Source organism: Balaenoptera acutorostrata, chromosome 2, assembly GCF_949987535.1.
Source record: "Balaenoptera acutorostrata chromosome 2, mBalAcu1.1, whole genome shotgun sequence".
Classification (NCBI taxonomy): domain Eukaryota; kingdom Metazoa; phylum Chordata; class Mammalia; order Artiodactyla; family Balaenopteridae; genus Balaenoptera; species Balaenoptera acutorostrata.
The window spans coordinates 107638473-107661726 of record NC_080065.1 but is presented as its reverse complement, the minus strand read 5'-3'; the positions used below and the strand labels follow the sequence as shown (position 1 = coordinate 107661726).

The following is a 23254-nucleotide window of genomic DNA, read 5'->3' as shown; positions in this document are numbered from 1 at the left end:
TGATGGTTACCAGAGGCTAGGAGCTAGGGGAAATGTGGAGATTTGGGTCAAAAGGTGCAAACTTCCAGATATATGATGAATAAGTTTTGAGGATCTAATGTATAGCATGGTGACTACAGTTAAAAATATTTTATAATATACTTGAAAAAAGAGCACAGAACATTAAGGAATGCAGGGGGAAATTTTTAGATGGTAGATGTATACCCAAATATAAGAGTACTTTGCTCATTTAAGGGCTAAGGTTTCCAATTATTTGGCAGTCCCTGCTAAAGCTGAACATAAGGATATTCTACAAACTAGTAATTATTCTCATAGTCATAGTCACATATAGCCCAAAGAAATGTATATATGTACCCTTGTCAAAAGACACAAAAAAGAAGCTTTATAACAGCATTATTTGCAATAGCTGAAAACTGGAAACAATCCAAATAGTCATCAACAATGAATTAGATAAACTGTGTATAAAAATCTTAAATGAATTACTATGCTGCAGATAAAATGAACAAGCCACTGCTAGAGGAATCACACAGCTGAATCTCATAAATAAAATGCTAACTAAAAAAAAAAGACATAAAAGAATATATAATGTATAATTATACTTACTACAGAAAAAGAGTTGAAACTAATATAAGGTGTTTAAAATCAGGATAATGGTTAATTTGAGGAGGAAGGAACGGTATTAATGGGGAAAGGTACCAGGAAGTTTCTGGTGTGCTGGTAATGCTCGTTCTTGATCTGGGTGGTGGTCATGTGAGGATCCCTTTATGAAAATCTGTTGATCCCTTTATGAAAATACATATGATTTATGGCCTTTTCTGAATGATGTTATAATTGAATATATGAATTCATCTTTCAATGTAGATAGGTAATGAGAGGCTCTCAATGTAAAGCCAATTTCAATAAGTGGAATTTTAGAAGTTAAATAAAATGAACTTAAAACTTTTAGCCAATATGTGAACCTCCTTATTCCTAAAATATTATTTTCTTACTTGTCATCAAAATAATAAAAAAATTAGTCAGGTCTAGTTTTCTAACATGTATGTTTTCCACCAAAATAAATGTGTAAATAACTTTCTTTTCATCTATTCCTTTAGCAAATATTATGTTTTCTGTGGGAAACTTTAGGGGCTTCACAGAATACAAAACTGTAAATAGCATAATGACACTCCAGTTTATGTGAAATGGACATGAGAGAAAAATGTGCTCCCAGGATTTCTGTTCCAGCCTAGTTTAATATCTTATCAAGCAACTCCTCCAAGGATGATACATCATGTCAGTCTAGGAACTTATATTCAAAGGGGTCAGCAAATTTTATGTTAGCTGTTCTTGAGTTACAAAATCACTTTTGGAGGTGTAAAAAAAGTATAAAATTCAAAATTTATTTTCTATATTTTAAATGAATTTACTGAACCAAATCTATTATGTCTTCCTGCTAATAACATTTGAGAAGAAGAAATAAAACACATTCATATGGTGAAGATCTCACATGTCAGGAGAACAATCCAGAACATTCTTCATGAACTGCTTAGCCAGATTTCATCTCAGACTTCAGGGGCTGGTGCACATTTGAGTTCAAGACTAACACCTGGATGACTATTTAATGGCAGCCTGCAGGGTCTCCTGAGAGGTTGGAAGAAGTGAGGCTGCATTTTGATTGCACCATCTTTCACAGCAGATGTTAAATACAAAACATCCTAGGGAAACATTAAGGTCACTTGTTCCACAGTTGGTAAAGAGAAAAGGTGTACGTTCCATATCTTACCAATACCCTCTCCAAAGCTCAAGGTCAACTTTTAACCCTTGCTAAGTATTAAAGTACAGCTATATCTGCTTTCAAATCCCTCCAATCATATAATGTGTCTCTTTATAGAGTGAGAAAAGCACTATGGGTTTGTAGAAGAGAAAATGTGCTGGCTTGAAACTTAAAATCTCTTTGAAATTGATTTGAAATGCTTACCAAATGATTCCTGAAGTGAACTCAAATCTGGAAATGGGTATTTATGAAAATTTGAGGATTCATTTAGAAAAGAGGTTCTGTTACATTTAGAAAAGCATATGCTCTCACATCCTACACTATACTCTGCAAAAGTTTTTACATTTCATACCTAAAGTTACTATCTTATTTTCAATAAGTTAATTGAACAACATTGGTTGAAGGCCCATTCTGTGCTGCCTCCTGGCTGTTGTATCATTTAAGGAGCTCACAAAATTTGTGGAAGTTATAAAACAATAAAGGCATTAAAGCATCTTAATATCAGTACAATCAATATAGAACCAAATGCTAGACAATAATCACCAAGGAAACCTTGGTTAAGGTAAATTCTTGGCAAGATAAAGAGAACACCAAAAGATCAAAAAATAAAAACGTATCTGTAGTATTTGGGAGATAGTGATATAAAAGGCTGTTGGGAGTGAAAGTTATATGTTTGGGAACTAAGTTGTAAAGTATAATGAAAGCACCAAGGTACAAGGGATGGCAAACCTTGAATGCTGGAATAAGTATCATGGGCTCACTCTGCACTCATTTCTTTGGACAAGGCTGGCAGCAAAGCATTAAACAGACTAACAAGAGATGAAAGAAGCTGAGAATGGATGAGCCAACTGGAGTTGTTGAGTTGATTCAGGCATGCAGTCTAGAATACTATTAATAAGAATGAAGAATAGAGATCTGTGGAAAATTTAAGACAAACTGCACAGCAGCTGAAAGGAAAGACAGGGATCATAGCCAAATTTACTAAAAATGCATAATTGCCCTTCATTTGTGTTCAATAATATGAATATAATTCATAATATCACAAAGGGTAATTTTTAATTCTAATGACTAATTCAAAGCACTTAACTGAGAAGACTTAGTTGTTCATGTAATTCTGTCTCTATGACTGGACATTCTAAATTACACAGATCAATAGGAAATCTCAACAGGGATAAGAAAGCAGAGAGAAACTAAATGTCTTAACTTCAGTTCTTTCACAGAGATAAATGATTTTTAAAGGCACACATTGAAATTTTAGAATGTTCTGATGATAAACAATAATAAACAATAACAAATAATATTTATGCTGTACTTACCATGTGTCTATCACATGTTAAGCATTTGCATAACTCATTTCATCTATTCTTCAAAAAATCCATTTGGGATAAAATCTGTAATTATCTCCATATTATAGGGTACACAATTGACACTAAGAGAGGAAACTACCATGGTCATAGAGTTACTAAGTGGCAAAACCTGAAGAGACAGAAACAGGTCTGCCTATTGACAAACTCTGCCCTTAACTATAGACATGGTCCTAAAACAATCTTTTGTTGCACTCCTTGCTTGGTACACTTCAAAGACCACAAGGCAGGATTTAAGATACCTGAGTATTAAACTCTGGTCTTTACTACTGTTTCTGTGACTTTGGGCAAGTCAATTCATCTTGATGGCTCACAATCTCCCCATATATAAAATGAGGAGATTGGGGGACCTCAGATTCCTTTAAGCAATAAAATTATATGATTAAATGATATTTACCATATAATTAAGCTTTCAGAACTGCAAGGATTTATAAATTGTTCTTATTCTGATTTTGGTATTCAGATCAATAATGATTCCTTGTTTCCATTTATAGTCAGAGAGTTAAGGATACTTGCTGCTTGATGGCAAACTCAATTTTAATTACTCAGCTTTGTAGTTGTAGAAAAGTACTTATTTGTTTTTGAAGCATATTATTTTGCCCTGCTCATTCTGTCTGTTGTATTTTTATTCTGGATGGCATTATGTAGAAGAGCGTAGCATCTGTACTTCAGCATTAATACTCAATCATGAGTTATCAGTGAAGCTTCTGATATTACAACAGTAAACCCATTTAGTGCATAAATACATTTAGAAAGAACATATTTAGCCTGGATTACACTTGCAGTCTACAATTAAGATTCAATCCCTTCCAGAAAATTATAACTATGAGAAAAGTGCATGGTGAGGTTGGAAAAAGAGTTTAAATTATGGTTTTTAATTTTAAAATCACAGATATGCATACATACACATATATATAAAAGATACTTTTGCTACTTCACTTCTGGTAGTAATCTGAGTCACAACTTGCACTTGTTTGAGTTTAGCAGTAACTGTTTTCTTAAAATGTTAAGCATAAGCTCTCTGGATATATTCCAAAAGCTAATAGCAAATATACTTAGATAAATTAATGCATAAATAAATTACTAAGATTAAAGCAAATCTCACGGGATTCTGTTAGTTATAATAAAAGTAAGAACTAATATATTTTACATGTACTGATTTTTCTTTTAAGAAGAAAACAAATGCAACAACAAAAAACCATACATCTGGTTCAGGTTTTCCCAAAATATCAGGAATAACAATATTTGATTCTTTCCAAAATATGAGTATCCAACTGGTCTCATTATGATACCCCACAACACTTGTATATCTTCTTCTATTACATATAAGTTGATAGAACGAATTTTTTTTAATCGCCTTCTTTGAAACATGGGAAGCAAAGTGACATCAAGTTGAACATACATTTCACTGGCACTAATTCAACTCTGTGTGTTCAAAAAGTTACTAGCAAGCTAAAAATATCTATTTCAATAGTTGGAACAACTTTTCTCTCTTTACCTAAGCTTAGGCATGAGAGGGGAGACACAAATTTTCTGTTTCTCCTGAGTCTTCATCCCACTGTGCCCCTCAGCAGGAGCACCTCACTGGGTTTAATGTATTGTGCATGTATAAAGGTATATATTGTACTACATGTGTTCAAATAGTAGCCTAATGACTTCAACATAGTGTCAACCAAAACAAACAAAGAAACAAACACAGCAATCTGATCCCGTGGTGAAGAAATAACTGGCTTTGTTGGAGTCACTAAAACTCTTTGTATCTCCAATGCAGTGCTCTCCCAAGGAGGTTTCAGTGGTAAGCTTCCTAATATGCCATTTTTTGTTTTTGTCTACTGGACTTTAGAATAAAATTTGTACTAATGTGTAACTCACCTAGATTGTGTTCTTCAATTAGGCATGCATTTCAATTGCCACTTTATATAGCAATCTGAGCACACATTGCTGTTGATTTTTTTTCCCCATTCTTTGCTACAATCCCATACAACTAAAATAATCTTTCTGATAAATTCTGAAGATAATATGTGTAGATCTGAAGACATGAATTCTCCAGGATACAGGTGCCAGATTATCTAGTCCATTTGGATGGAGAAATATGAAATGTGGATTAGATCCTGAGGTGAAGACCACAGACTCTGTGGTTGCCTGTGAATTCCCAGCCTGTGCATGCCAGAGGACATCTTATGTGTACAGAAAATTAAAGAACTAGTCTCTCTCCTGCATTCAGTCCTTTGGACGGCTTTGGGGAGAGCTACTGGGTGTCAGGAGCTCTGATGGGCAAAATTTCCACCAGATCAAGTGGTTGAGAAAGAGTGGACTCGCCTCTTGATTTCACCCAGAGACCCAGACAACAAAGATCTCCATGTCTCTCCACCACTTTCACAACCAACCCACACCTAGTCTTTGTTTCCATGTAACTGAAAATTAACCAAATGGACATCAAGACTCTTCCAAGTAACTCATGACTGAAGATGAAATCAAAACAAATTGCAGATTACTTAAAATTAACACAAATAAACTTATTTCATATCAAAACATAAGAACGCTTTGCTCTATGTATTTATTAAGAATATTGTTCTATGTATTTGTTAAGAACTTTGGAACTCAGCAACTGGAGCCAGTGGGTACCTCTAAAGACAAGCATCCAGAACAGAGTTCAAAGGTGAAGATTTTCATAATCCTGAATCTGGAACATTTTAACCCTTCTTGGACTCCAAAGGAATTCTAGAACAACGTTTGCTCTCTCTAGAGATGCTGACCAAAAGAGCTTTGAACATGGGGGTACCAGGCAAAGCTGATGGAGAAGGTGGAGTGCACTATGGAAGAAGATTAGGTCTCTGCATATCGAATGGTAGTCACCAAACAAGACAAGAAAAATAAATTACATACAATATGTTATATATTATAATACATATGTGAATTTTACATTTTATAATTTTTACTAATATGGCTAGAGCATCAACATGTTAAATAATATTTCAATACAGTCATCTTTGGCATTTTGATGACTTTTAGTCATATAAGATTAGGCTTTACATATAGTTTTCATTTGTCAGTATAAAGGTATTTTTGTTGAGAGAGAAGAATATAACTATGTAATTTAGCAATTTATTAGCTAGATCTGTAACTTTTAAATATTTAGATTTTGAAATGTAGGCCTCTGTTTGTATTTTTGTAGCAGGCCTTGCAAATATGAGTGGCAGGCTTGTTTTTCTTATGTTATTTTTCAATCAAAATGTATTCAGAGAAAAGAAAAATACATGTGCTTTACACATGTATTTAAACTGAAGTAAGAACTTTTCTGACCCAGCACCATTACCAGAACACAACTCAGGATATAAAGCCAGTAACAGATATAATAATGAAGAGAGTAGAAATCAGTACTTCATCTTTATTTTTATTTAAATGTCTATTTTTAGAGTTTGTTCGTATTGATGAGCTTTATCCTACAGTTATGAATGCAGGAGGAATATTTTTAACTTAAACATGTATTTCTTCAAAAGAGAATTTATATGAATGAAACTTAATATTGGCAAATGGGCTTTATTCAATATAGATTTCTAAAATGAGATAGTAATGTTATGTATTACTCATAAAAACAATTTTACATCTACAAATAGTGTTTAGAGAAGCTGTTGTTATAATTGTACAGTAATTTTACTGTAATTGTGATATTGGTAATTTTTTAGGAAGCTGAAGGCACACTATAAAACTGTGTAATGCCCTCTGTGAAAATGTGTGTGGTAGATCCCCTTGATATATAATTAAATGTGTCCATAAAAATAAAATCATAAAAACCTTCCTCTCCTTTAAAAAAAGGATAGGCCCATATGCCAGAAATACAATGCTTTTCTAAGCCACATGTGGAAGTAACATCTGCCCCACAAACTGTTTAACACTTCTTAAGACATCAGAAATTGCCTATGGTAAGGAGTTCAGTACACCAGCACCCATATCCACCAGAGAACATTTCAAAAGGTGTAGTGACCAAGCAAATATTATATATGTTCAACAATTCTGCTCCTAGAAATTTCAACTAAACTCAGAATTTAAGGAGGAGACAAATTCAAATCAATTTGTGTATAATTCAACTATTAATGGATATATTAAAAAAAAAAGACTGGTTTCTTTTCATCATCACTCACTTCAGAAGTAAGAATGTGGCATGATGAATATCAAATGTTAGTTCAGGAATTTGCCTAATCACAGATTCCTTTGTGGAACACAAATATTACCTTAGCATGTTGCCCATAATTGGATGGCAATTTTTTAAGAGCTACTTCATTAAAAATACTCTTTTCTTTAAAATGTTTTAGTCAAACTGGAAGCTGCATTGTTCCACTATCTAACTGTAGTATCTCCGTAATAGCATAAGGTCGAGAGAATACAGCACGCCTGGTGCACCTGAACAATAACTTTCTGTTTCTGTATTTATAGAGAGAAAGTCTCTGCAGTAGCTCCTTGCTAAAAAACAACTTGGAAGATAAATAATGGTTACTTGTTTTGGGAGAGATGGCTTTCCAGCAATACATTTATATGAAATTCTAGAAAATGAATGTGACCAATTTATAATTATATACATATAGCAATTGGAAAGAACTATGAGTAAAGCCACATACAGGGACATATCTCACATTGAAATAGCGAAAAGCAACATGAAGTCCAATGTGAACACCTCATACTTCTGGAGAAGCTGATTCAATTTGAATTAACTTTTAATATCTAGAAAGTGTTTGCTCTCTTCCCAACCAGTTTCCTAGAGGCTGCAAAACGATGAGTGCTATGCTCGTGTAAATGTGCACACAGTTCATTCTGTCTTCACTAAGTTCATTCTTATATTCCTGTAAATTGCTGGTAGTGTCTTTATTCTGGGTATATTTTAGTTAAGGGAATAACATAGAGTTTTATGTGTGCCATTGTTACAGGTTATAGCATTGTATGCTTAAAAAAAAAAAAAGACAGTGAATATACTTGGATACTTGGATATAAGTGAACAAATATTTAAACACAGAATGAAAACATCCTTGACTTGAATCTATTTTTTAATGTAACAGAAATAAAATGGACAATTATCACATGCAAATAATAGCTCAGGCCACACTCATGATTGTGCCTGAGAAGAAGAGCCTGTGCCTCTGGCATGAAAGATGCAACTACACAGTGAAAAGGCTCGTGGCTGTTAGATTAATACTCTTGCCACAGGTAACCTGTGAGACCCAGGAAGAGAGTGAAGCCAGGACAGGACACCACAGTCAATCCTGTGAGCCTTTCTGTGAGAGGAAAATATTGGCAAGAATTATAGAAATTGTTCAAAAATAACTGGGGTTGATAGAAAAAGAAAACCGAGTGAGCTGAGACAATGTAGTATGGTTGAAAGGAAGTAATTGTATGGGGTGTGCAGCATGTATGTGTGTGTTTGGGTCTGTGTCTCTGTTTATGGGCATGGTATGTGAGTCTGTCAGATGTGTATTTTCTGTGAATTTTCTACCTTACTGTTAAATACATATTGGGAATATGTGGCCATGCTGCTTTTGATAATACCGAATTAGTCTTAATGTTTAAGCACATATCTTTGAAGTCATTCATTATGACTACATGCTACCTGGAAATGAATTTCTTTCAAAAGTATTTATAAAGAAAACATAAATTTTCTTATTTCACTGCATCTGCTGAGATTTTCTCTACTGTAGTCAACAAAATCACATATGCTTTCTTCAAACATCTGGAACAATTTTTTTTTTCCTTTCAATTTGTTCCATTTCAATTAAAAAAAAAACTAAACTAAAAGTACTATGTTCAGGATTTTCTTCTTAAGGGTTGGCATTTTCTTAGAATGGACATGAATATTCTTCAATTAAAGTTCATGCAATTAAAGTATGTGCCAAAAAAAGACCTGAATCGATGCATTTCCAAAGTGAAACTAAAGGAAGAAAAAGAAATGGAATTTTGTGTGGTTATGCAATTTGGAAGGCAGGAACTGGATCAGAGTAGCCTAACAGAGAAAGAGGTCAGAAAGGCATTCTGGGAAGAAATGGAGACAGACCATGTTGCTGGGCACTGTGTAGAAACTGAGCTAACATAAGGAAGTGCCTGGGGACAGCAGAGGCAAAAAGGAATACAGGGAAAGTAAAATGTCTCATACAATTTTTAAGTCGATATATAATTTTCTCCCCCATTTCCTCTGTGAAACGAGTAACACTTACATACCACTCTGATGCTTTTAGAGTGAACTCACGGGGGGAAACTTAAACTGGTCCTAAATTTGAAATATGAGTTTGTAGAGGATGAAAGGCAGAAAAAGGACAAGCAAATAGCAAATATCTAGAATACATATGTTCTTTTACATATGTTCTTTCCAGGTTTATTGAGGTATAATTGACTTAAAATATTATGTAAGTTTAAGGTATACAATGAGATGATTTCATACATACATATAAATATATATATATATATATTTACATATATATAACAAAATGTTACCACAATAAGGTTAGTTAGCACACCCTTCAACTCACAAGACTACCATTCTGTGATTGTAATTGTTATGGTGAGAACATTTAAGTTCAACTCTCATAGCAACTTTCAAAGATGTTACCAGAAAACTACTAGAGCTCATCAATGAATTTGGTAAAGTTGCAGGATACAAAATTAATAAAGAAATCTCTTGCATTCCCATACACTAACAACAAAAGATCAGAAAGAGTAATTAAGGAAACAATCCCAGTAACCGTTGTATCAAAAAGAATAAAATACCTAGGAATAAACCTACCTAAGGAGGCAAAAGACCTGTACTCAAAAAACTATAAGATACTGATGAAAGAAATCAAAGATGACACAAACAGATGGAGAGAAATACCATGTTCTTGGATTAGAAGAATCAATATTGTCAAAATGACTATACTACCAAAAGCAATCTACAGATTCAATGTAACCCCTATTAAATTAACAATGACATTTTTCATAGAACTAGAACAAATAATTTAAAATTTTGTATGGAAACACAAAAGAATCTGAATAGCCAAAGCAATCTTGAGAAAGAAAAACGGAGCTGGAGGAGTCAGGCACCCTGGCTTCAGACTATACTATAAAGCTACAATCATCAAAACAGTATGGTACTGGCACAAAAGGAGACATATAAGTCAATGGACCAGGATAGAAAGCCCAGAAATAAAACCATGAAATTATGGTCAATTAATCTATGAAAAAACAGGCAAGAGTATACAATGGAGAAAAGATAGTCTCTTCAATAAGTGGTGCTGGGAAAACTGGACAGCTATATGTAAAAGAATGAAATTAGAACCCTCCCTGACACCATACACAAAAATAAACTCAAAATGGATTAAAGACCTAAATGAAAGACCAGATACTACAAAAGTCCTAGAGGAAAACACAGGCAGAACACTCTTTGACATAAATCACATCAATACTTTTTTGGATCCCTCTCCTAGAGTAATGGAAACAAAAACAAAAATAAACAAATGGGACCTAATTAAACTTAAAAGCTTTTCCACAACAAAGGAAACCATAAACAAAATGAAAAGACAACCCACAGAATGGGAGAAAATATTTGCAAATGATGCTACTGACAAGGGATTAATTTTCAAACTATACAAACAGTTCATACAGCTTAATAAAATTTTTAAAAAATCAAAAAATTGGCAGAAGACCTAAATAGACAAAGAAGACATACAGATGGCCAACAATCACATGAAAAGATGCTCAATGTCACTAATTATTAGAGAAATGCAAACTTCTTTATTCATTTTATCTATAGATGTACACCTTAGGTTGTTTCCATCTCTTGGCTATTGTAAATAATGCTGCTATGAATATGGAAGGAAAGATATCTTTTGAGTTAGAGTCTTTATTTTCTTCATATATATTCTCAGAAGTGGAATTGCTGGATAATATGACAATTCCATTTTTAATTTTTTGAGGATCATCCATATTGTTTTGCAGTGGCTATACCAATTTACAGTCCCACCAAACCCTTTTCTCCTCATCCATACCAGCACTTGTTATCTCTTTTCTTTTTTATGATGGCTATTCTAACAAGTGTGAGGTGATGTCTTATTGTGGTTTTAATATGCATTTCCTTACTTATTAGTAATGTTGAGCATTTTTCCATGTGCCTGTTGGCCTTTCTTATATCTTCTTTGGAGAAATGTCTATTAAGGTTCTTTGCCCATTTTTTAATTGTTTGGTTAATTTGCTACTGATTTGTATGAGTTCTTTATATATTTGGGGTATTATTCTCTTATCAGATATATGGTTTACATATATTTTTTCCCATTCCATAGGTTGTCTTTTCACTTTGTTGATGACTTGCTGTGCAGAAGCTTTCTAGTTTGATGTAGTCTCACTAGTTTATTTTTGATTTTGTTGCTTGTGCTTTAAGTATCACATTCAAAAACATTACTGTGAAGACCCATGTCAATGAGCTTTATTCCTATATTTTCTTCTAAAAGTTTTATGGTTTCAGGTCTTACATTAAAGTCTTTAATCCATTTCAAGTTAATTTTTGTGAGTGGTGTAAGATATGGGTCCAGTTTCACTCTTTTATATATGAATATCCAATTATCCCAGCATCGTTTATTGAAAAAACTGTCTTTTTGTTGTTTGTATATAGAAATGCTACTGATTTTTATATGTTATTTTGTATCCTGAAAATTTACTGAATTCATTGATTAGATCTAACAGTTTTTTGGTTGAGTCTTTAGGATTTTTTATCTATAAAATCATGCCATCTGCAAATAGAGACAATTCTATTTCTTCCTTTCCAATTCTGATACTTTTATTTTTTATTTTTTTCTTGCCTGATTGCTTTAGCTAGGACTTCCAATATTATGTTTAATAAGAGTGGTGAGAGTGGTTTCCCTACCTTAGGGGAAAAGTTTTCAACCTTTCACCACTGAGTATGACGTTAACTGTGGGCTTGTTATAGACAGCTTTTATTATGTTAAGATACGTCCCTTCTATGCCTAACTTGTTAAGAGTTTTTATTACGACTGGATGTTGAATTTTGTCAAATGCTTTCCCTGTATCTATTAAGATGATCATATAATTTTTGTATCAAGTTCAATATCAGGTCAGAGGAGATTGGACACAGACATAGAATGAGATCATTTGTGGTATTTACTCCACATAAAAATATCAGCTGGAGAACGGATAAATAACTTGTGGTATAGTCATATGCTACAATAATATACAGTATTGATATAAATAAATCATGCCTTAACATCAAAGTGGATGAATCTCAGGAACAGAATGGTGAGAGAAAAAAAGCAAGTTAGAAGATACAATATGGGCAGTGTGCAGCCGCGCTGGCTTGAGGGAGTCTGCGGCGGTCGAGCTGGAGATGCGTTCCCCTGCCTGGAGCTGTGATGAGCACCCCAGCCGTGCCCCAGGACCTGCAGCTGCCCCTGAGTCAGAGGGCCCAGTCTGCATTCAGAGAGCAAAGAAGACAAAAACTCAAGGAGCATCTGTTAAAAAGAAAAACTTTTTGCATACAAACAGGACAATCAGATATTATTCAGTGGTAGAGACCAGAGAGTGAAGACATCTGAAGGCCAGATCCAAGAAGAGACAAAAATTCTGAAACTTAAGGCAAAAATGGTTGATAAAGAGAATGTCGGCAGACTTACAGGGATCAAGAATAATATAACAATGGAAAAAAACTGTATTCCTTTAAAACCTTCTAATGAATTAACCAATTCAACTACAGCAATTGATACACCTAATTTTGAGGATAATAATCAAACTCTGCCGTTGTTACCAATTAAAGATGACCCCCAAAGTCAACATATGATGTTAAGCCAAGCATTTCACCTTAAAAACAACAGTAAAAGAAACAAAATGACTACAGAAAAACCAAAGCAAGGTGCTAACATGCCCAAGAAACCTGTGCTTGGATCTTATCATAGCCAAATTGTTCAGTCTAAGATTAATTCCTTTAGAAAACCTCTACAAGTCAAAGATGAGAGTTCTGCAACAATGAAGAAACTTTCAGCTACTGTCTCTAAAGCCACAAAGTCTCAGCCTGTAGACACCAGCAGTGTACCAGTGAAAAGTGATAGAGCCTCACATATGACGACTGCCACTAAATTTGTGAGCACTACATCTCAGAGCAGTCAACTTGTATGAACTTCTATTAGCAGTCACCACAGTAATAACCAGGATGCCATGAAACAAGGCATCAGTCTGCCAGTGTTACAGTTCGGAAAGGGCCTCGAGAGAAAGAATTATTACAGTTAAATATACTTTTGTCTATTATCAAAACCATTTCTTCTCAGGACATAAAAAGAAATGACACTATCAAGAAGTATGGCATCTGAAATGGTAGCCAGGCTTGCTTAGTCTTCTAATACTAAACTGATAGAAAAGTCAAAAAGCATTGACCACCACAGACATACCATGGTGAAAGCAGCTATTGATAGTAGATGGACTCAGCCCAGAGAAACTGCAGAGGAGAGAAAGGCTCGTCTGAGTGAGTGGAAAGCTGGCAAAGGAAGAGTAATGAAAAGGCCTCTGAGCTCAGTGGTTACCCAGCCTGAGCCCGAAGCACAAAATGAAAAACTAGTTGGGTCCTTCTGGACTACCATGGCAGAAGATGAACAACGATTGTTTACTGAAAAAGTAAACAAGACATTTTCTGAATGCCTACACCTGATTAATGAGGGATGTCCAAAAGAAGAAGTATTAGTTACACTGAATGACCTGATTAAAAATATTCCAGATGCCAAAAAACTTGTTAAATATTGGATATGCCTTGCGCATACTGAACCACTTACAAGTCTATTGAAAATATTTTCGCAATCTATGAGAAGGTCATTCTGGCAGGAGCTCAGCCTGCTGACGAGATGCGACATGCAATTGTTGACATTCTGACAATGAAGAGTCAAGAAAAAAGTTAAATTTGGAGAAAATATTGAGGAGGCTTGTGCAACCAAGGAACAAATCCAAGAAGCCACCATTGACGATATAAATCTTAATCTGGGGTCAGAAAAACCAGAAATAGAAAATAAGCATCCTAGGAATGTGGTATTTCAAGGTTGTGAAAAAGAGCAAGATGACAAAACAAAAGATCCAACCAGTGATATTAAAACCCCCAATACAGAAACTAGGTCGGGTTGCTTAATTAAATATAATGTGTCTACTACTCCATGCTTGCAAAGTGTGAAAAAGAAGATGCCGTTTAACGAAACAAATTCTGCATTTAAAGAGCTAAAGTTTCTCACACCAGTTAGACGTTCTCGACGTCTTCAAGACAAGACTTCTAAATTGCCAGATACGTTAAAAGACCATCATCCTTGTGTGTCTTCACGGGAACAGTTAACAGAGTTGGGACGTGAAACTGATGCTTTTGTGTGCCACATGTACTCAGAGACTGACACGACAGAAGAGAAGTGAAGCTCTGATAGGAGTGGGGTTGTATTATTCCGAGGGCGTTTGGTTGGTTGGTTGGTTGTGGCTTTGCATGTCCCTTAGGTCAGGAGTTGCCAAGTACCTAAGTATTCACAGCAGTCAGCGCCCTTACTAATGTCCACTCTAAAGCAGGTGTTGCCTTCTGTGCGTCGGAAAGCTAATCCTACCTTGTCGATCTCAATAGACTGACTTTCTCTAACACAGGTAAATTTTGTGAAGACAGAGTTAGCTTGCTTTGTCACCCAATTCTAGTAGCCCAGACTGCTGTGGTCTCCTGTGTCCCTGGGACTCTGCCCCTGGTTCTTCATTGTCACTCTCCAGCAATGCCAGTGAGTCTGCATCTGTGGTCTCTTGGCCTCTTTTTTATTGTAGCCGAGGTCCCCAAGAGGGATAGTTAACTAAATACTCCATTTCTAAGAGAAGATACTTTGTTGGAAGAAAGAAAATGTGCCAAACCTAGTGGGCATTGAGAACTTTAAATCTGAGTTCCTTTCTTTAGTTCCTTTTCTAACTTGACTATCTAAAATGTTAAAAATTTTAACTTCCATTGCTTTGTTTGATATAGTTTATAGACTAATAGAAGGGAGTTAGAGAAGGAATATATAATATTTCATAAATGTCATCCTAGTTTAGGTAGTATTTCTAAAATAACTAATACTTAAAAATTGATTTCTTCCTTGTAATATAAAAACTTCATCATGTTTCCTAAAACATGATAGTCATACACAATAAGTAGGTCTCTGCTCCCCACAATAAATACCACAAGTAAAATTGTTTTGTTAAGTCTCTGAACTAATACTTAAATGGCATACATCCTTTACCAACTCTACAGTTTCAAATAAGGATTTAGTCATTGTAAAAGATTAGTTTTAAAACTGCATAATATGAATGTGGTTGAAAATCACATACTTATTTATGTTCATTAATTCCATTTGTATAATAGTGCCAATCTTTGTTCTATTTATTGTCTTATGTTCTAGAGAGTAGGGTTTTTATTCCTTTTAAACTGTGTACCTAATATGTATACAATAAATGAAAACATCTATATAATGATAAAAAAAAGAAGGTACAATATGATTCCATTTTTGTGAACTTCAAAACCGTGCAAAACCAAAGAATATTCTGTTTAGAGATACAACCCCATGTGGTAGATGTTTCAAAAAGTATTAGTTAATACACTTAGTGAATTTTTATCACTGTGAGTAGAGGAGTAGGATGGGATCTGGAATGAACCCTTAGAAACCTCAACGTTTTGGATTATTTTCTGTGTTTCTTTTTTCCTTAAGGTAGATAGTGAATAAAAGGGTGTTTGTATTTTTATTCTTTACACTGAATCATATGTTATAAATACTATTTTGTATTTCAACTTTCATACTAGCAATTTTGAAAAAAGCAAAAGAAAAAATTAAGGATAATCATAACTAGAAAATAATATGTAGATTTTTTAAAAAGTCATTGGAGAAGGGAGGAAGGTCAAAGAAAGAACTCAATCCAAATTCAAGAAAAGGAAAGCTAAAGGATGAATAGATAAATAAGATCTCAGCAAGTAGAAAAGGAAAATATACAAAGTTCCCTTTGGAGAAGGGAACAGCTGCCAGGGAATGGCAAGGAAACTGGTGGCTTTACTGTGAAACTGAGAAAGCCAAAGATGTGGGACAAGCCTGAAAATAAAGATAGTAACCCGAAAGGACTTCAGTGCTCAGTGAATGAGTTTGTGAGGTTTGTTTTTGTTTTCTTTTGTTTCTTGTATAAGAAACATTGGAAGTCTGTTAAGATTTTTAAAATAGTATATCCTCAATATATTACATTTGAAAGCTAATTGGTTGTCCTGTGGAAGAAGAATTGGAAAGAGAAGTTCAGAAACAGGAAGAACTGTGAGGGGCTCAAAAGCACTGTGATTTGACTTACTTTTCAGATTTAATGCAAGCACTGTTTTCTAGCATTTATGCTTAGACCTTCTACAGAAAATGCACTTCTGCAATGTGACTTGCTCAATACCCTGAGCTCTATGGCTCGAGGCATTTCCTCTGCATTTTAAATTCTTGCAGTCTAAAATGTTTACTGTAGTAAACATTGTTGGTTTCTTTCCTCAGAAAACACATAGGAAAAAAGCTAAGATGGAGAAACAAACAAACAAAAAAATCAGGTAAGAAAAAGAAGAAGAGTGAGTGATAGGTAACCCAGTAGGGAGGGCAAGAACAGGAGGGGACTGGGGACTACAAAATGTAGCTCAGAGAGGCTGGCTGGCCTTAAGTAAAGCACTTAACCTTTGCTCCCTTCAGTTTCTTCATCTGTAAAAAGAGAAGTTCAGCTAGATGACCCAAAGTCCCTCCAGAAAAATAAATGGATGATTTATTCTGTAATAGCATGATTCTATTACATCATATGATTCTACTGAAAAGGTACAAATTCATTCTTGAAGAGTTTTCCTTGTGTTTAAGATACTAAAGCAAGTATTAAAATAATGCTAAAAATATATTACATGATTATATGTTTGAATTTCAACTTTAGCTTCATAGTTTTATATTTTTCAGGGGTTTAATTTGGATCTAGGAACAAAATGAAACATTAATAACTGCCACAGCCTCCTGGCAAGTTACTGTCTTGTGATAGAGCACAAGAGGAGGAATGCAATGATCTGCCCAGCACTGCTCATCATCACATGTTGTTTTTGAGACCAGAATTCAATGATTTTTTTTTCCCTTTGCTGCATTAAAATGATGACATTTTTCTTAAAATATACAGGGCTTTTAATTCTGTAAAGATTGGCCTATTTAAGATACCAACTATTTCAAAAAGAACAGTCATTTTAAAAAGCAGCAGAGCAACTGGAAGATTTTATGAATAAAAAAAATACAAATCAATCAAAATGAATACCATTAATAAAATGGTAATGGAAAGAATTACTATTATAGTCATCACAATTATAAAGGCTTGTGGAGTAAGAAAGCTATACTTGGGAAGTATCTATTAAATTAATTTATTTTTATCTTTTCTTTTCAACTCGGAAGCAGAAAAAATATTTGTTAATTGGCCTAGTGTGTTTTTGTTTTTATATTTTATGTGTGCTTACTGTAGTAAAGTCTTCTTTTGTACTGTCTTGCTAATAAAATTAAAACTTAAAATTGCTTTTAATTGAAATTTTAATTGCTTATAATTGCAAACAAACCTTAAAATTACAAAATAAAATTTAATTGCTAATAAAGTAAAACTGGCAAGTGTGATTTAAAATAGCTAATATTTGAGGTAGCTTATCTGTGTCAGACATTTAGGTACATTATTCTCTCCTTGAACAAACTCTAGCTAGGCTCCTCTGACCCCTTTCTCAACTAGACCTCAACCTTGATCTATAAAGACTTGAATACCAGCAGAGTTTCTAACAGCTCAAGGCCACATCCTTAGGATGATCCTGGTTCCGCTAATAGTTCATGCCTGCAAAAACTCAAAGCTGCCAACAGAATTTAGTTTGTTCCAGCCAATACCTGAAGATAGGGCCCCTGTCTCCCAGTCTCCATGGGAGGATAGGAGCCTAACTTCTATAAACTCTGGTTTGCAAAACCATACCAGTTTCATATAGACCACCCCACCCCGCCCCGCCGCCACCCCCCACCCCCCCCCGCCACCCCCCCCACCCCCCCCCCACCAACACCCCCCCACCCCCCGCTTCCTGCTTTTTGTAATTTTACACTTCCCTGGCTCTACTGAACCCTGCCCACCTCCCTCCTTATTCCCTCATTCTCCCTTTAGAATGCTGGGTCACCTCAGTACAAATCAAAGTTGAGTTCAATTCACACTAGTCTCTTCCCTATTTCCCTATTGCTGATTAAAATCTGTCCTTACCACTTTAGTATCTAACATTGTTTATTTTTGACCCTAATAAATTCTTAGGGCCAAAAATAAACAAATTAGAAGAAATTAGGCCAGAAAAGTAACTTACCTGGCAAGACAACATAATTAGTAAGTGATAACACTGTAATTTCAATCCAGGCCTGTTTGATAATCACTGTTAATTACCTTGTTTCTCATTTGGACAAATATAGTCAACTTTTCTTAAAAATTGAGAATAAATCTTATATTGAAGGTTAATCAATTATATAATACTTAAAGTATGAGATATAGGCTTTTGAAAGTCCATTGTCATTAGAATTCACAATTGAGAAAGCTAACTTCTGTTAAAAGTTGCATTAAAATAATTAATTCATAAAGGAAACTATAAAAGCCTATGTAAAATAAAGATAAAAAAGACAATATGTTAAATAAAAAGAATATTGACATGTTTTATCTCTGGATTTATTAATGGAATTGATAATTATAGGAAATGTTTCTTTATAAAAGTTCAGCTAGATGTTTATAAATTCCTTCAGCAGAAGCTACAAACAGAAAGAATATAGGCTTGAGAATCAGAGAGACTGAAGTTCTAATCATAGTCCTGCATTTACTGATTATGTAACTTGAGCAAATTACTTAATTCTCTGAGCCTCAGTTTCTTCAGCTACATAATAAAGACAACATTGTGGTAGACAGAATTCTAAGATGGTCTCCAAGATTTCTGGTTCATTCTGTACATGCCCTATATGGTTTTCTGGTTGAATGTGCGTGAGACCTATAAACACGATGCATTCCCATAATTAGGTTCCATTATATGGTAAAACGATCATATTTTACAGATGTAATTAAGTGCCCTAATCAGCTGATTTTGATTTAATCAAAGGGGATATTATCCTAAGTAAGCGGGCAAGCTCTTAAAAGAGGGTATAGATGTCAGAGAGTTGTACTTCTGTTGGCTTTGAAAAAGTAAATTGCTATGTTGTGCAAGGATAATAAGTAGGTGACCTCTTGGAGTTGACTGCAACCTCCAGCTGTCAGCCAGGAAGAAAATGAGAACCTCAGCCCTACAACCACAAGGAAATGAATTCTGCCAATATCTGACTCATCTTGTAAGAGGACCTCTAGCTTCTAAAGAGATCACATCACCGGCTGACAACTTGATTTTAGCCCGGTGATACCATAAACACAAGACCCATCTAACTCATACCCATTGCCCTTTGCATTGCTGCATCACTCCTCTGGTATAAATGCAATTCCAGATTATAAAGCATGAATTTTTAAAAAATGCCTCAGCTAGTAAGGGTGGAAGCAGTGTGGCAGAGGTCCGAGCTGGGCTGCACTCCCCCCACCCCGGGCTCGCACGATGGAACTCAGCGTTGAGTACCTTCCGGAGAAGCTGCAGTGGGACCTGGAGGCGGAGCACGTGGAAGTGGAGGACACGACTCCCACGTTGCGTGTCCAGCTTCCGAGTCTTCGTGGTGTCAGCCAAGTTCGAGGGGAAGCCGCTGCTTCAGAGACACCGGCTTGTGAACACTTGCCTAGCAGAAGAGCTCCTGCACATCCATGCCTTTGAGCAGAAAACCCTGACCCCAGAGCAGCGGGCCTGTGAGCAGCAGAAATAAGGGACCCAGACCAGCACACCTATTAAATTATGACTCAGGCCCCCCCCAAAATATAAATAAAATAAAATAAAATGCTTCAGCTATTTCTCTTATAACAGAGTCAAGAAGGAAATAATAAGGTACCACTTGACTCACTATCACTTCCTTTATTATTTTCAAGACTATTTGGGGAAAAATAAACCTTCACAATTGCTCTAAATTCCTCACTTTCTCTTTTTTCTCTACTCCAAATTTTCAAATCCAATTCCTAAATATGGGATAAAGGCTCCTATACAGTTATCTTTTTTCTAAAACTGTAGTCACTGGGTGGGTCATCTTTGTTGTAAGGCAGCTATTTCAGTTAGAGTCTTTCAGTTACAAGTTAAAGGATATTTGACTAAGGTGGTTTAAGCAAGAATCATATTTCTTTATTCCATATTAAAAAAAGAAGTCCACAGTAAACTTTGGTTTAGTGGTTGAACAACTGGAACCTAGATTCTTTCCAGTTTCTATTTTACCATTATCAGGTGTTAGTGATGGGTTTTCTGAGCAAAGCATAGCTGGTGTAGTACCAACCATCATATTCTTAACAGCACACCAAGCAGGAAGGAAGTAGATGATGTCATATAGGGCCTTTATCTTATACCATCCTTTCTTTTATTCATAAGATAAACCTTAATAAAAAGCACTCCAGTGAGACTCCTTTTTAGCTACCATGGGCTTCCGTGACTGTTGGCAAAGGAGCATGGAATTGCTATGGTTGGCGCAGACTAATACAGCTCATTCCCTGGTGATGGACACATCACCATCCAAACACACTAAGAAGTCTTTTAACACAAAAAGCCAGAGAAATGGCTAACAGGTAGCCTAGCAATGATGACTACCTTACTAGGGATCTTTTCTCAATATTGTGCAAGATGCTGCTGCTTTTGGTGACCATTTGTCTTACACTAGGACTTGGGACAAATTCCATAAGTCCTACAGTATGGATTAAGAAATGACTTAACTGGGAAAAGGGGAAATGTACAAAGCTATAGAGCTTATAAGAGAAGGTAATCATCCTCCATCTTCCAATTATTCCACAAAGAACAGTGCTGGAGTCTGGGAGATTTGCTGGAACAAAGTGTGTGTTTCTGTTTCAGTGAAGGGACCCCAATCCTCCAATACTTTTCATTTTTGCTTATCAGTTAAAGGATACACACACTGCACGGACACCAAGATTTTAGTGCTTGGTTTTTACAGGAGCTTTATGGGAATAATAGCTGACTAACACCTGAAAACAATGGGTTCTATAAGAAGTTGCAATCTTCTTGCGAAGAAATGAAGGTCACTATTACCATGGAAACTTTTGGATACAGCCCTTCCACTAGAAAGAGTTGAGTGGACTTGTTCCAGCTGGCTTATTTCCCCAGCAATCCAGAATGAAAACATATAATCATTTTCAGAGAAGTCTTCCCCATGGTCTCATCAAGTAAAAATTTTCCATCTTGCAAATTAGCCTGTCCACATGCTGAATAGGAAAAGAGTGATATTATTTGTCATTCCTTCATCCTAATCTATCTATTCCCTGTTTGACTTTGGCATCCAAATTGAAGTTTATCATTCTCCTTGGAGGTATGTCAAATTGCTCTATTTTAAGATTTTGTTCTGGCATTGCATAATAAGCTCTGTGAAGATAGAAAAGTTGAATTTTTTTTATCACTATTGTCCTCTCTAAGAACAGGGGAAGTGAGAACCACCCAGTGCAATCCTAATTTCTACTTGGGTCCATTCAGATACAACCTACCATTTTCCCACTAAGGTTAAAGCAATAAAAAGAGATTTATCATGTCTTCTTATCCCTTACTCACAGATTTCCAAGTAGCTGGGAGCCCTACAAAGACAGTTTTAGCTCCTCCCTCAATGGGCCCTCCCTTCAATTTATCAACTGGCAGAAATCATTAATTTGATCCACCTCAAAGTTTCACTTGTTGGTGACTACTGATACAGGGGATGCTTTTCTCAAGTCACAATTAGTGCTGGTAGTTTCAAACACTGGTGACAGTGCTGTGTCAGGATCACCCCTACGCTCCTCAAGCATTGTAAGTACTGTGAGTATGGATGGTGACCCCAGCTCCTGAGATGCCAATGGCCACATTGCAGCTATACATGTAAGGTTCAGGTACTGATTTCTACACAAAAGCCAGTGACTCCACCTGCTACTGAATTTCCCCACACAAATTCTACAAATTCACTGATGCCTTAAACTCTAAGTCTCTTTAGTTCTTGCTCTTCTTTTTTCCTACAATTCTACCGTCTTATGATTTTGTCATGTTGGGCAGGAAGCTAATGTGAGAGAAATTACTTTACTATAATCGTAATACTTTCTCTATATCACTGACCTAACTGCTTCAGTTAGCTTGCCTTATAATTAATTCTTTATTAGAAGTCTCCTCATTCTCCCACATAAATTGATAAATACCTGCCCTAAACCACTAGTTTTCCAGACATGCCTGAATGCTGGGATGAATACAGCATAGGCTCAAGCTAGTGACCCCTTCGCTTCCTCCAACTCCCAACATTGGAATCTTAAATATTTATGCCTTTCCAATATTTGCTATTTTTCATCTGTTTCCCTATGTAGGTTGTCAGTAAATTTCCTTAAGAGTAAATAAGCCCAAGTGACTATTTCTAACAACATCAATCAAAGAATAAATTTAATACTCTCCCATATGTATTTCTGCATTGCTCAAAGGTTTTTGAAGAGTACACTGTATTTCTATACTTTTAAAAAATATAAAAAATAAACAAAAGCTCAAAGATAGAATAGTTAGAAATAGGGAGGAAATGTATCTTCAGAAGATAGACAGATTGATGACAGATGCTGAGTGAAAAGAAAGGAGGCTGAACTTTGGGACTGAATATGGCAATCCCTATGGATCTGAGCAGAAGTCTGCAGTGATCGACGGAAATGAGCCTGCACCTTCCCCCACATCTCCTTCCCCCCCCCCACCCATAACCTTTTCACACTCTTTTCAGATCAAAATCCCTATATTCTGCATCTAGAAAGGATTAATTATTTCATTCTTTTCTGTTTAAACAAAAGGCCTGCATCTGTGTGAACCCTGAAAGCATATTTACAATGAAGAGAATGTAGTGCTCCAACCTCCTATGAGATTGTCCTTTAATATCGCCTTCTGGAACAATATGTTCAGGGAGCAGCAAGATTAACATATAAAAAAACACAGAATGGCAAGATGACCTGAGTTTTCTGCCCCTCCGCGAAATCCTATTTGCCTTAGGCAACT

At 35.4% G+C, this 23254-nt stretch overlaps 2 pseudogenes; both read left to right on the top strand.

Annotated features, from left to right (window-relative positions):
* The first annotated feature begins 12497 nt into the window (after positions 1–12497).
* On the top strand, positions 12498–14523 carry LOC103015516 (cytoskeleton-associated protein 2-like; annotated as a pseudogene).
* A 5206-nt stretch (positions 14524–19729) lies between these two features.
* Positions 19730–19993, top strand: LOC130707397 (bolA-like protein 2; annotated as a pseudogene).
* Positions 19994–23254: the final 3261 nt, after the last annotated feature.